Genomic DNA, 12,194 nt, shown 5'->3' with positions numbered 1-12,194 from the left:
CAATTAAAAAACTGCATATCGCCTTGGTTACGATCCAACTAATGAGGCCAAGGTGTATTACATAATCTAATTACAGCCGGGAAAGCGATATTGTTGTTGTGTGCTGATAATTTATGGCAAATTTTAATATTGTTCTACTTCCAGAAGTGACGTGTCAAGGTTTTCCATGCATGTCCCCACACACACACACACACACACACACACACACACACACACACACACACACACACACACACACACACACACACACACACACACACACACACACACACACACACAGCTATATGTGGCAGTGTACATTCTCACACACATGCAAACACACACACAAACACCGACACACACACACACACACAAACACAAACTCACATTACCAAATGCACTTTCTGCAGTGTGCAGACATACATGCACTGCATGTATGTGAAAGTGTGAATTTCCATTCTCACACACATGCAAACACACACGCACACGCAGACACACACGCACACGCACACACACACACACACACACACACACACACACACACACACACACACACACTCACACATCAACACTCCTATTTGAGACAAATAACAATCAACTCTGGTTGACTTTATCACATTGTTATTTAAAAACAGCTGGATTTGGAAGTTGCATATAGCAACCAGCAGCTGGCACAGCATGTAACAGGGTACTCTTATTGCCTATATGCCCACCCTGTGTTACTATCCTGGTATCATTCGGTCAGGATAGCAGGCTTGTACACCGAGCCTCGCCCCCAGACATTCCCTGTCTAGACCGGTGAAACAGCCGACCCCACCATCCCCATCACTAGACTGCAAGGTCGATAGAGTAAATAACCATATTATTTGAGTAATTGACCGGTGTTTCATAGCATAATTGTGACGCGTAGGCCTATTGCATGGTCTACTAACCTATATTTGGTGCAGGCCTGTTGGGGATGGCAATGTAATAAATGCCCCCATCCCCCTTGGAATAAATTTGCCTAGCGTGGAAAATTCCGTAATGACAACAACAAGACCGTTCCTGTATAAATTCACATTTTCGGAAGATAAGCTGACATATGGATATGGGTTCGGTGCAAACGGCGGCGTGAAATGTACCACGAGTATCGTTATTGGCAGATAATAGCATACGATATTGGTTGTAAATACACGCCTACAAACGGGAGACGCCTGTAAAGGAATGCAATGCATTGCGGTGTCGTTTGTGAGCACTTACTATCACATGAGACGACCGCGCTTCACACTGCAGATGGTTGTTTATCCACACCGAATATTCACCGGTACCGGCTTCTTCCGATCGCGCTGTTTTTCTCGAGGAAAAAAACGAACAGCGTGGTTGCAATGTGTGTCACTTTGGCTGAAAAACAAACCGAGCGCTCCTCTATATTGATGCTGTTTCTGCAAATAGGATGATGAGATTCTCCTTCCGTGGGCTGCGGCTGGAGTCTTCTAGTGACACCTCTCTGTTTTAGATAGAATACGAGCAGAGAGAGACCCTCCCCCGGGCGCACATCATCACCATGTATCAGGTGTGCTGTGCAACGCTGACTGCGTCCCTCAGTCCGGCGAAGAAGATAGGTCGAGAGGGCTGATGTGTTGAATGTGCTGAATGCGTTGCGTGCATAGCCTATTTGTGTGGAAGTGTTTTTATTTTGTTCGATAGTCGCCATGCATTAATTTTTTCCTTGATTATTAACAGAATCGACCCTGTTTGATAATATTGGAGTCCTACACCATGGCCCAACACAGACGTTGGATATCAGTTAGAAATACAGCGGTTCTCCTGAAAAGGCGTGTTGTTGACTGTCACTCTGGCCGAAACAGGGCCACCTGCTGGCGAAGACGACTTCTTTGAAAATAACACGACCGTTTCATACAGGCTTATCGTTTTCATTCGCAGAATTGTTTGCTGCATTATAAAAAATAAATAATGGAACGCAAGGATGTTACCGTTTCAAGTGTGAAATATATGTAAAAAATGAATAGATATCATCATAATCATTATTATCTATATTATTATATTATTATCATTATTAATTATAATATTTGGTTATTCTTATTTATGCCATAATAGTAATATTCACTTACTCATCAGTCATTCACTGAGTGAGTAATGATAATAAATTAATGAAAATTATCATTATAATTATAGTTATAGGCTATATACATATTATTATGACTATTATTGTTACGATTATTATCATTATTATTATTATCATTATTATTATTAATAATAATATCAATTTCATTAATAATTTGTAGAGGTAGAATATGTAGTTCACAGTAGTTTCAATTAAGTGGACAAATTAATGGTAGGGGTTTTAGTAGTCTACTTCTAGACCTATTAGTAGTACTAGTATTACTAGTTGTAAGTGGTAGTATTGGTATAAAAGTCCAGTCAAGTATTGATCGTTGCAATGTTACAGGCTACTGATAATAGCAACAGTAGTACCATACACAGGAACATGAGGATGGTAGTCTACTATAATTGCCTCAATCCATTGTAGGAGATCTCCAGCATCTCTGGACAAGAAGCGTTGTGTTAGATACTGCATGCTTTCCACAGGGTTGTCTGCCAACATCCATCTGATGCAATCTATTGCCAAGCAGCAGAATTGCCTCCATTTTATTTTCCTGTACCCGATATGGTAGAAATTATTACCTGTATAAGATGAGAATCGATTTACTCCCCGACAAAGCAATGCAGTTTACACATGGTCAAACGCACAATTGTTGTCCGTCCCAGGCCAAATTGGAAAATCACTCCCCACAACAGAATTTATAAGTGTATACATGGAATTAATACCAAGGAGAATATCAATATTTTCTCATATCAGAATTCGGTTTGTTTTCCATTAGCCCAGGTAGCCTCAATAAGCTGATGTTGTCACCTGGGGGCAGTATTGGACTTAGAATAATGGGTAACGATGTTGTTAAAACGGGCATTTCTCTTTTTCCGCAATTATTGTAATTCTAAACAAGCATTGTATTGGAGGACATCTCCAGTCTATAATTGAGCAGTATAGTATCAGAGAGAGGGAAGGTGTGTATGTGTGTGTGTGTGTGTGTGTGTGTGTGTGTGTGTGTGTGTGTGTGTGTGTGTGTGTGTGTGTGTGTGTGTGTGTGTGTGTGTGTGTGTGTGTGTGTGTGTGTGTGTGTGTGGGTGGGTGGCTGGAAGGATGCAATCATGTTGTAACTGGGTGCAATGGAATTTTATATCAGGGAACAGGATTTAAAGTGAACATACCTATATTCTACAAAGCATATTCTCAGTTTTTCCGCCTTATTCTTTGTTATTCTCAACATAACAGACTGCCTTGAAAATCCTCATTTGACCTTTGGTGAATAAAGTTTTGAATTTCAAGACAGGATGTATTTTCTGTTGCTATGAGTTTCTTCCGTAGGATTCTCCGTGGTTTTTACCATTTCACCTTGTGTTGCCAGCCTTCCCTCCTCCTGTTTAAAGTGCCATTCACCCCCAAATAATAACTCTTCAGAATGGCTCGCTGTGCCTTTGTGGAAACAACAGCAGTGCGGCTTATGTCATAGAAAGGTAATGAGATGCAATGCAGTATGCCCCCTTCTCTCTCTCTCTCAGTCTCTCTCTCTCAGTCTCTCTCTCTCTCTCTCTCTCTCTCTCTCTCTCTCTCTCTCTCTCTCTCTCTCTGACACAGACCTTCCAACAGGGAAATTCTTATACCAACTCTACTATCTACAATGTTCTTCTTCTTTCAAAGCAACTTCAAGTGAATTCAGACACAGGTAATTAAGTAGCAGGGTTGTTTGGAAATATTGCTGGTTGACTACAGGTTCAGAAATGAGAGAATCGAACCCAGCACCTATCAGCTGGGAGTTGCTCACCCAGACTCCGGTCATAAGCTGAACCAGGCTTCCTCCCTGTGGGCCATTTGTAGCATAGGCGACAAATATTAATTCACTGTTTGACTGACTAAATATTGACACACTATTAAGTCAGTTGCATATTGAGTACACAGTTGAATATTGAGTACACAGTAACCGTAGAACCAAACACAAGTGTGCAGTTACCCGCCAACGCGTGGAAGTACATGAGGTTGAACTAAATGGCGGAATCCATTCCAGTGATATCTCGCTTGTGTGAGGGGGGGGGGGGGGGGGAGACAAGCAGAGAGATAACAGGGGGGGGGGGGGGAGAAGGGAGAAAGAGGGAGACAGAGGGAGAGAGGGGAGGAGAGACTGAGAGAAAAAAACGGAGGCAGATAACAAGAGGGTGAGAGAGGGAAATAGAAAGAGGGATAGAGGGGAGAAGGAGAGTGAGAGGGACAGAAGGGGAGAAAGAAAGAAAGAGAGATGGAAATATAGAGGTAGACACAGAGTGTGAGCGAGAGAGTGAGAGAGAGAGAGAGAGAGAGAGAGGAGAGAGAGAGAGAGAGAGAGAGAGAGTGAGAGAGAGAGAGAGAGAGAGAGAGAGGAAGACAAATAGAGGGGGAGAGAAAGCAGGCGAGACAGGGAGACATGAAGAAAACCGAAGGAGAGAGTGAGGGAGAGAGAGAGGTGGTTAGGTGTGATTAAAGTGTCTATTCCTGGAGGCAGGTATGGCTAAAAGAGTGTTGGACAGAAAAGGGTTACACTGCTGGGTGGGTTCCCCTCTCACCTCTTCTTAGGGAGAGGTCATCACTCTGACTGATATGGTGGCTATAGGGCCAACTAGAGGGGGGTCGAGGATCACTTGTCGAGAGTTCTAGCGAGACAGAGGTGCATATGCATGGGTTTGAGTTACACATGCAATCCTTATTACTAACCCCTTACCCTATTACTCCTATCCTGATCTAAACAATTGTCTATTATCTGATTACTTTTTTTATTATTATTACCTTTAAACACTTGCTTTACCTTACCTTTAAAACTTTTCAATGTTTCTGCAAAGGCTCCCTCGTCGGAGCGCTAGTAGTTGTTTTGATATCGAAGCTAATTAAAAGCTTAGTCGTTGTCACAAAATATTCAGTGCGTTCTGAAATGCTTGCCCTCCACCCAAACTGTTGACCTGCATCATGCAACCAATGCCTTCTCCAACGTGATTGGTCAAGGCTATACTCGGATGACAGACGCAATACAAACAAACTCTTCCGATACAAAAATGTCTCTTTGAACTTAAATGGATATATATGTTAACAGAGATCATACTATCCCTAGCCCACTAGTAACCTTTTTATAAATTCTCACCAAATTGCAATCCTACTAGGACATGATGTCTTTATATCCGTGGATATCTGCCCGTCTATCTGGCTTTTAAAAAATACTTAATGAGCCATTCATGAATTATAATTACAATTAAAACCATTTCTAGGTGTTTTCAGACAACATATGTATTTATAAATGTATAAACATACAATACATGTTCCCTGGTGTGGGGTCAATCCCTTGCCTCTCTCCTCGCTGTGGAAGCCGATTTCTCTCCCCTCTTCATCTCTCCGGGACCAGGTGTCCCTCTCTCCTCTCTCTCTCTCTCAGGGCCGGGGAGTCATCTGGGATGGATGGAGGACACCAGGGTCCCGGTGGGCCTGTGGGGGCCCACCGGGCCCTGTGGAGTGAGTCCCTCCGCTGGCAGAGGGACTCACTAAATTAGGCCTGCTTTGTTTATGCCCTCCTGCTCCATGGAGACGTCCTATTTTTGGTGCTCTTTTTGTCACCTTATACTTTGTCATGACACTCCAGCAGGGCTCTCTCTCTTCCTCTCTCTGGCTCTCTACATCTCTCTCTCTCTCTCTCTCTCTCTCTCTCTCTCTCTCTCTCTCGTTACTGCTCTCTTTCTCACCCTCTCTCTCGCTCGTTACTGCTCCCTCTCTCACTCTTTACCTCTCTTTGTCTCTCTCTCGTTCTCTCCCCCACTCTTTCTCTCGCTGTCTACCTCTCTCTGGCTCTCTTTATCTCTCTCTCTACCTTCCTCCACTCTCTGTCTCGGACCCCGCCCTCGTCTCTCTCGCCCCCGTGTTTCGTGTGTCTGAGTGTGTGTGTGTGCGTGTGCGTGTGCGTGTGCGTGTGTGTGTGTGTGTGTGTGTGTGTGTGTGTCTATATGTTCATCTTTACACCCCTCATGAAGTAAAACCTTTTCTTATCTATGTAACCACACCTGTGTGCCTGTAGAGCCAGTTGTGTAGGCCTATAGCAAATATATATTGTGGTACAGTATAGTTTATTATAGTGTAGTAAACATAGTATATCATAGTATTGTAAAATATCGAAAATATAGTTAGTATAGTATAGTGTAGTACGGTATCCTATATCATAGTATCATACATACTACAGTTGATATAGTGTGGTGTAATATCATTCAGGAAAGTACAGTATAGTTTAGTGAAGTCTAGTAATACAGATCCACAGTACACCTATAGTCAAAAGCTCACATCCTCATCAGCTATGTCTCCTCTTCCATCTCTAACTCCTCCGCTCTCTCTATCTCTGTTTCTCTCCGGCTGCTTCTTAAAGACTGTGAGTACCGCATGAATACTAATACAATCCTCTTTGGTGTACACTTCTCTTCAAGGATGGGAGGAGGGGGAGCGCAGCGTGGGGCGTCTGTCTGTTCTATTTTGTATGCGCGTTGTTTTTCCTGCTCCGTTGTCTATTTTTACGTCTTATTGGGAGCGCAAATGCGTTTGAAAATGTCTCCACGTAACGAAGAGCCCTTTGACACGAGAGCGAATGTGTGAGCAAAGACAGTGCTACATACTAGTTATGCCTCACATTCTTCGCTGCGGCAGCCCCGTCCGTACCTGCGACAGCGCCGCAACCTGAATCATTGCAGCCATTATGTATTCGCCCTGCATCGACCCTGTGGTACATAACACTGCAGCACAGGCCGGAGCCTGTCCCCTCTCCTGCACCTTTCCAGTCACGTTCTCAACGCAGTGCCGCGTGTTAAGGATGTGCTACTGCTTCGCCTGATACATCTATCATTCTTTCATGAAGATGTTGGACACACTCATCGTGTCCCCACAAGTACTCCAAACTTCTCATGTTTCGCTAAATTGGGATGTTGACGATGAGCCGAATTGGGTAATCGAGAATTTTTAGGCCCACACCAATGGTGACGTTGGGGGCGTTTCTTCACACCAGCCAATCAAAGTGTTCACAGGCGGTCGTCGATGGCAACAAGTCAGCTGATGGATGAGCTAATTACATACCCTTGCTATTTTTTGCTTTACTTAAGAACACTCCCCAGTTCCTAATTGGTACGACGTCTCGTACTCTCTCCCTCCCTCTCTCTCTCTCTCTCTCTCTCTCTCTCTCTCTCTCTCTCTCTCTCTCTCTCTCTCTCTCTCTCTCTCTCTCTCTCTCTCTCTCTCTCTCTCTCTCTCTCTCTCTCTCTCTCCCCCAGTGTCTCTCTCTGTGTTATCTCTTGTCTCTCTCCTTGCTTTCTCACTTCTCTCAGTCATGTAGCTCCTCTTGTCTGATCCCCCCGCTGACGAAGCGGAGTGTGGGGGAGATAACTGGCAGGCAGGGCCACAGTCGCTTTAATGGGAACAGATGTTTCTCCAGTCGACAGTACATGCCTTTCTGCTTCCCTGATCGAGAGAGGGGAGAGCGGGGGGAGAGGGGAGAGAGGGGAGAGAGGGGGGAGAGGGGGGCGAGGGGCAGGAAGACAGGTTACAGATGGTTCCTGTTGCCGCGGTCATTGCCATCATCATCGTCATCATCAATATCATCATCACAGCAAGCAGCAATGGTTTATAACTGGTTCCTGTATGAGACAATAGAGAGGGGGGAGAGAGAGAATGGGAGAGGGGGGAGAGAAAGATGGGATATGGGTAGACAGAGCAGGAGGGATGGAGTGAGAGGGGGGAAGAGAAGAGAGGGAGAGGGGGAGTGAGAGGGAAGATAGGGGGTGAGAGAGAGGGAGGGGAAGAAAGGAGAGATAGCGAGTGGGGGAGAAAGAGAGAGAGAGGGGAAGAGAGGAGAGAAAGAGAGGGGAGGAGGAAGGGGAAGAGTTAGAGAGAGAAAGAGAGAGAGAGAGAGAGAGAGAGAGAGAGAGAGAGAGAGAGAGAGAGAGAGAGAGAGAGAGAGAGAGAGAGAGAGAGAGAGAGATAGAGAACGAGAGAGAGGGGGGGTGAGAGAGAGAGAGAAATGGCATCCAGAAGATAAAAAATAAACAAGAAGAAGGATGCACAGCCTTGGCTCACCCTCTGGAGTGGATTGAGGAGAGTGGGTAGAAAGAAGATAGACAGATAGATGGAAAGGTTGGAGTTATGGATGGAGAGAGCGACGGAGATAAAAGAGATGAAGAGGTGTGAGATGGAAGAAGTATTTACTGTGGAGCTCTCCGCTTTTGTCTGTGTGTGTGTGTGTGTGTGTGTGTGTGTGTGTGTGTGTGTGTGTGTGTGTGTGTGTGTGTGTGTGTGTGTGTGTGTGTGTGTGTGTGTGTGTCCATTTTAGTGCCTGTGCTTGAGTGTGTATGTGTGTATGTATGTGTGCAGGTGTGTGTGTGCATGCATTTGCGAGAGTGTGTATTTCTGAGTGTGTGTGTGTGTGTGTGTGTGTGTGTGTGTGTGTGTGTGTGTGTGTGTGTGTGTGTGTGTGTGTGTGTGTGTGTGTGTGTGTGTGTGTGTGTGTGTGTGTCAGGACCCGATAAGAAAAGGTCCCTGTGCACAGTGAGACAGATTGACCACGTTCCTACCACAACAGACACAACAAACACACCTACACAGCGCATCAAAACACATCAGCGCGGAGCGACAGGAGAATGGGACGAATCAGACCTCTTCCTTCTCTTCCGGGCCTGGTTATCCAACTTAATCTTCCACCGCCGGCCAACAGGAGTGAACACCCCCTCATCTCATGTGTGTGAGTCAAAACCAAGAAACATTTCATCACTTCATGAATTTGCTTTTCTTCTGTCTATCATCCCGATTGCTCTAATGTATTGGGGGCAATAATACATACATTTATAGCCTTTGTGCCCTCATGGACAGGATCATGAGGAGAAAGTGGGTTAAAGAAAAGCAGGATGACGCTTAGCAAAGGGGGCCACAGGTCTGACTCTAACATGGGTTGCTACGAGGCGAATCATTTCTAAGGTGAGCCTGCTTGAAGGTTGAACCACTGCATTGGCAAGCCAAGGCCGGTTTGTCAGGATTTCAAACAGTGACCATTTATTAAGAGGCAGCCCGGACAATGCTCTCCATATGTGTCCACTGCAAAAGCCTGAAGGAAGGAAAGCGACAGGAAAAAAGGCAGGCAACGACAGACTTTGGCTGTTTGAGTCATGAATTTCTTTTTATGCGTCACATAAAAGGCATCGTGCTGCATTCCTTCAGTGCTATGTCAAACTTGTGTTTTTTGCTACTTCCCTCGCACATGTCCCACTTTAACAAGTGAGCCTTTCCTTCATTTTAATACAAAGGAGAAGTTTGTCGGAAAAAGATCCTGACTGTGGATGAGAGACGGATGTCTCTTGTCTTGACTCACGGTGAATCCAACCCGAGGCAAGTATAGCGCAGCCTCAGAGAGCCTCAGTACTACGTCTCCGTGCTCATAGTGCTGCCACCACGGCTTTCTGCAATCACAGTTCCAGTACCAGTAGGCTCCACAGAAGGATTATTCACTAGGAATAAATGGCAAAAGGTTTGAAGTCGCTGCGTGTAAATGCCTGGCTGCCACTAAACATCTTGAGGTAAAGCAAGTGTTTAAAGGTAAAAATCACTTTAGGTTCCGCACTAAGAGAACTATATTGGAAAATGTATTTAAAAAGAAAATCTATCACTTTCGATATCAATCTTATCATATGAGATGGTTGTATTCCTTCGATAACTGTCATTAAAAGCTTCACAACTAAACTAGACAAGCCTTCAAAGAAGTGCGATGGACCAGTAAGCTTTTGTAGTATTTTGACGCTCTGGTGCTGATATTTCAAAAATCACAAGAGATCAATCATAAATATTTGTTAGGTTAGTCTAAAAATGTAATAATATAACCCTGAGACAACCTTTTGAGACAGTTTTCGGGTTTTTAAAGAATTTAAGGAGATAAATCTGTGCTTGATATCTCAATAATTTATGACAGAAAGATGTGGGTAAAAATAATGTCATATATATATTTTTTTTAATAATCATTTGGCTACCTCCTGCAGCTATTAAAACACATTGCGTTAAAGCTGTTAATCAATAGGAGGCAGGAGTTAACTTCTGCGAGAAGGCATCCCAGGACAAAGTACTAAACGGAAAGTGTGTGCGCAATTAAAGTGCATGAGGAAACTCACGTAACCAATCACCTATTGTAAAAAACCTCATCATCCATCCTGACTGTAGGCCTACAGTACAATCTGCTCAAGTTGTCCCCAATGGGCAAAGAAACTAATTTATGTGTGCATTAAATGTGGGAACAGTCGTGGTCCAGGCGAGCAGAGGAGCCATCATATTCGTAAGAGAGATGTGCCAATTGGAAAGGTCACACCTATCTATTGAGAACAAATGAGGCTGCTAATCACTTCCCCCTGCCAGCTTCGCACAGACACATAAAGCACCAGGGTGTCTGAATACTGATCATCTCTACTGGATTCATTCAACATTGCACTATGTACGTTGTCTCATTAGCGGCCTCTAGTGGCTTGAGTTGTAGCTATAACTGTCGTATGAAAAGGTTGACGCTTCTGAAAGACGTCCGGGCTCAAGTTATTTACTAAAGAAACTAAAACAGTTGAATTCTTCCAGCCAGGTGAACCCCAACGCTTTTTATTAGACCTTATCAAAAGAGAAGCAGAATAAAACGGTTTATAGAGAAAAAAAATCCCTGGATGGATCGACTCGTAGACGGATACGCTTTTCTTGAGAAGTTTTATAGTTCAGATATTTTTAACGGGGCAAGTGGCTAGCTGGCCGATAAGTTACATCAGCATGGCTATGATGCTAAGGCCAACACAATGTTGGATATAAAGTGCAAGATAGGATAACATAAGACAGGTTCTCTCCAGTTGGAGAGTATTTTCTTGTGTTCCTAGTCTTAATGCCCTTGACTCCGGTTATTACGATGCTCTCACTCGCGCAACCGCTCTGTGAAAACGGTTTCAACTAGATTTCTATTTCAATTCATTCATATTAAATTATTATATTATTATAAATCCCTGTTCTGGGGATATATTCATAACAAGCAAATCGACAGAAGAGCACATTTTCCCCCCAGTTGAAGATCTTGAAAAATTATGTGTTGAATTCCATTCTATTGATATTACTGGGAGAAAAAACACTCGTAGGCTTTCGTATAATTATAGTTTTGTACTACAGTCACTCTCGACAGAGTGCGAAATTAGCTTTTGATTTGCACTACCCCAAATATGGTAGCAGGGCATTCTTTTTAATCACTTTGTTAAGGAGACAAGATATCTTGGATGCAAATATTTCAAAACATTATTTCAGTGTCTATCCTGACGTGGCCTAGCTAGTGCTTTGGGCTATAAACACAATCTTGATGCGATGTGCTAAGAATTTCAAGTAGCTCTCCCAATCACGATTCAGCTACAAGTGGGTAGTTAACATATAATACCTAAATTACTACTAACAAAATGAACATAATTGTCATTTCGGTGACCGCCCTGAAAGTCTATGTAATATATCCATATAAAAAAAAGTGTTGGTAATAACTACCATTACTGCATGAGTAATAACGATAGAAACATGTGGTGAACCTGTTTAGCCTGGAAAACAAACATCCTGTTTAGTATTCCCCTTTTCCAAATTTCCATTTTCTCTCTTCCTATGTCTCTCAAGGTCACCTGTGAGCGTAGGCATAGTTATGGCAGCCAATAGAAAGCTCCTGTCTCCTAATTAAGGTTCTGATTGGCTGACCAACCACAGACCAACAACAGATGCCATCTCCATTCTCCTCTGTAGACGAGACGCATCCCTGCTGGGATCTCCTGGCACATTTGCACATCCCTGGAGTGCATGGTTCATTGCATTCATACGTATGTGTGTGTGTTTTTGTATGTTTGTGTGTGTGTGTGTGTGTGTGTGTGTGTGTGTGTGTGTGTGTGTGTGTGTGTGTGTGTGTGTGTGTGTGTGTGTGTGTGTGTGTTTGTGTGTGTGTGTGTGTCTGTGATCAAATCTCCTGATATGTTTTCGAGGTATCACTGAACCAATGGAAAAAAGTCGGGCCATTTTTGTGCCGCAATCAGACATCGGAATATCTAAACAAGGTATTCAACTTAAACATGCAGTTTGC

The 12,194-nt window shown here is 43.7% G+C and overlaps 1 protein-coding gene across 2 annotated transcripts in view; it reads right to left on the bottom strand.

The window, feature by feature from the left end:
* The window catches only part of LOC132473115 (receptor-type tyrosine-protein phosphatase epsilon-like), a 28,129-nt gene extending 26,322 nt beyond the window's left edge, over nucleotides 1-1,807 (bottom strand). Inside the window, exon 1 of one of the 2 annotated variants that reach the window (XM_060073092.1) lies at nucleotides 1,219-1,807. The gene's annotated coding sequence lies outside the window, so the exon portion shown is untranslated. The remainder of the gene's footprint in view (nucleotides 1-1,218) is intronic. The other variant, XM_060073091.1, reaches the window with a different exon arrangement.
* Nucleotides 1,808-12,194: the final 10,387 nt, after the last annotated feature.

This window comes from Gadus macrocephalus, chromosome 15, assembly GCF_031168955.1.
Source record: "Gadus macrocephalus chromosome 15, ASM3116895v1".
In the NCBI taxonomy this organism is placed as follows: Eukaryota; Metazoa; Chordata; class Actinopteri; order Gadiformes; family Gadidae; genus Gadus; species Gadus macrocephalus.
Note: the sequence above shows the minus strand (reverse complement) of the source record. Positions and strands in the feature narration are given on the sequence as shown.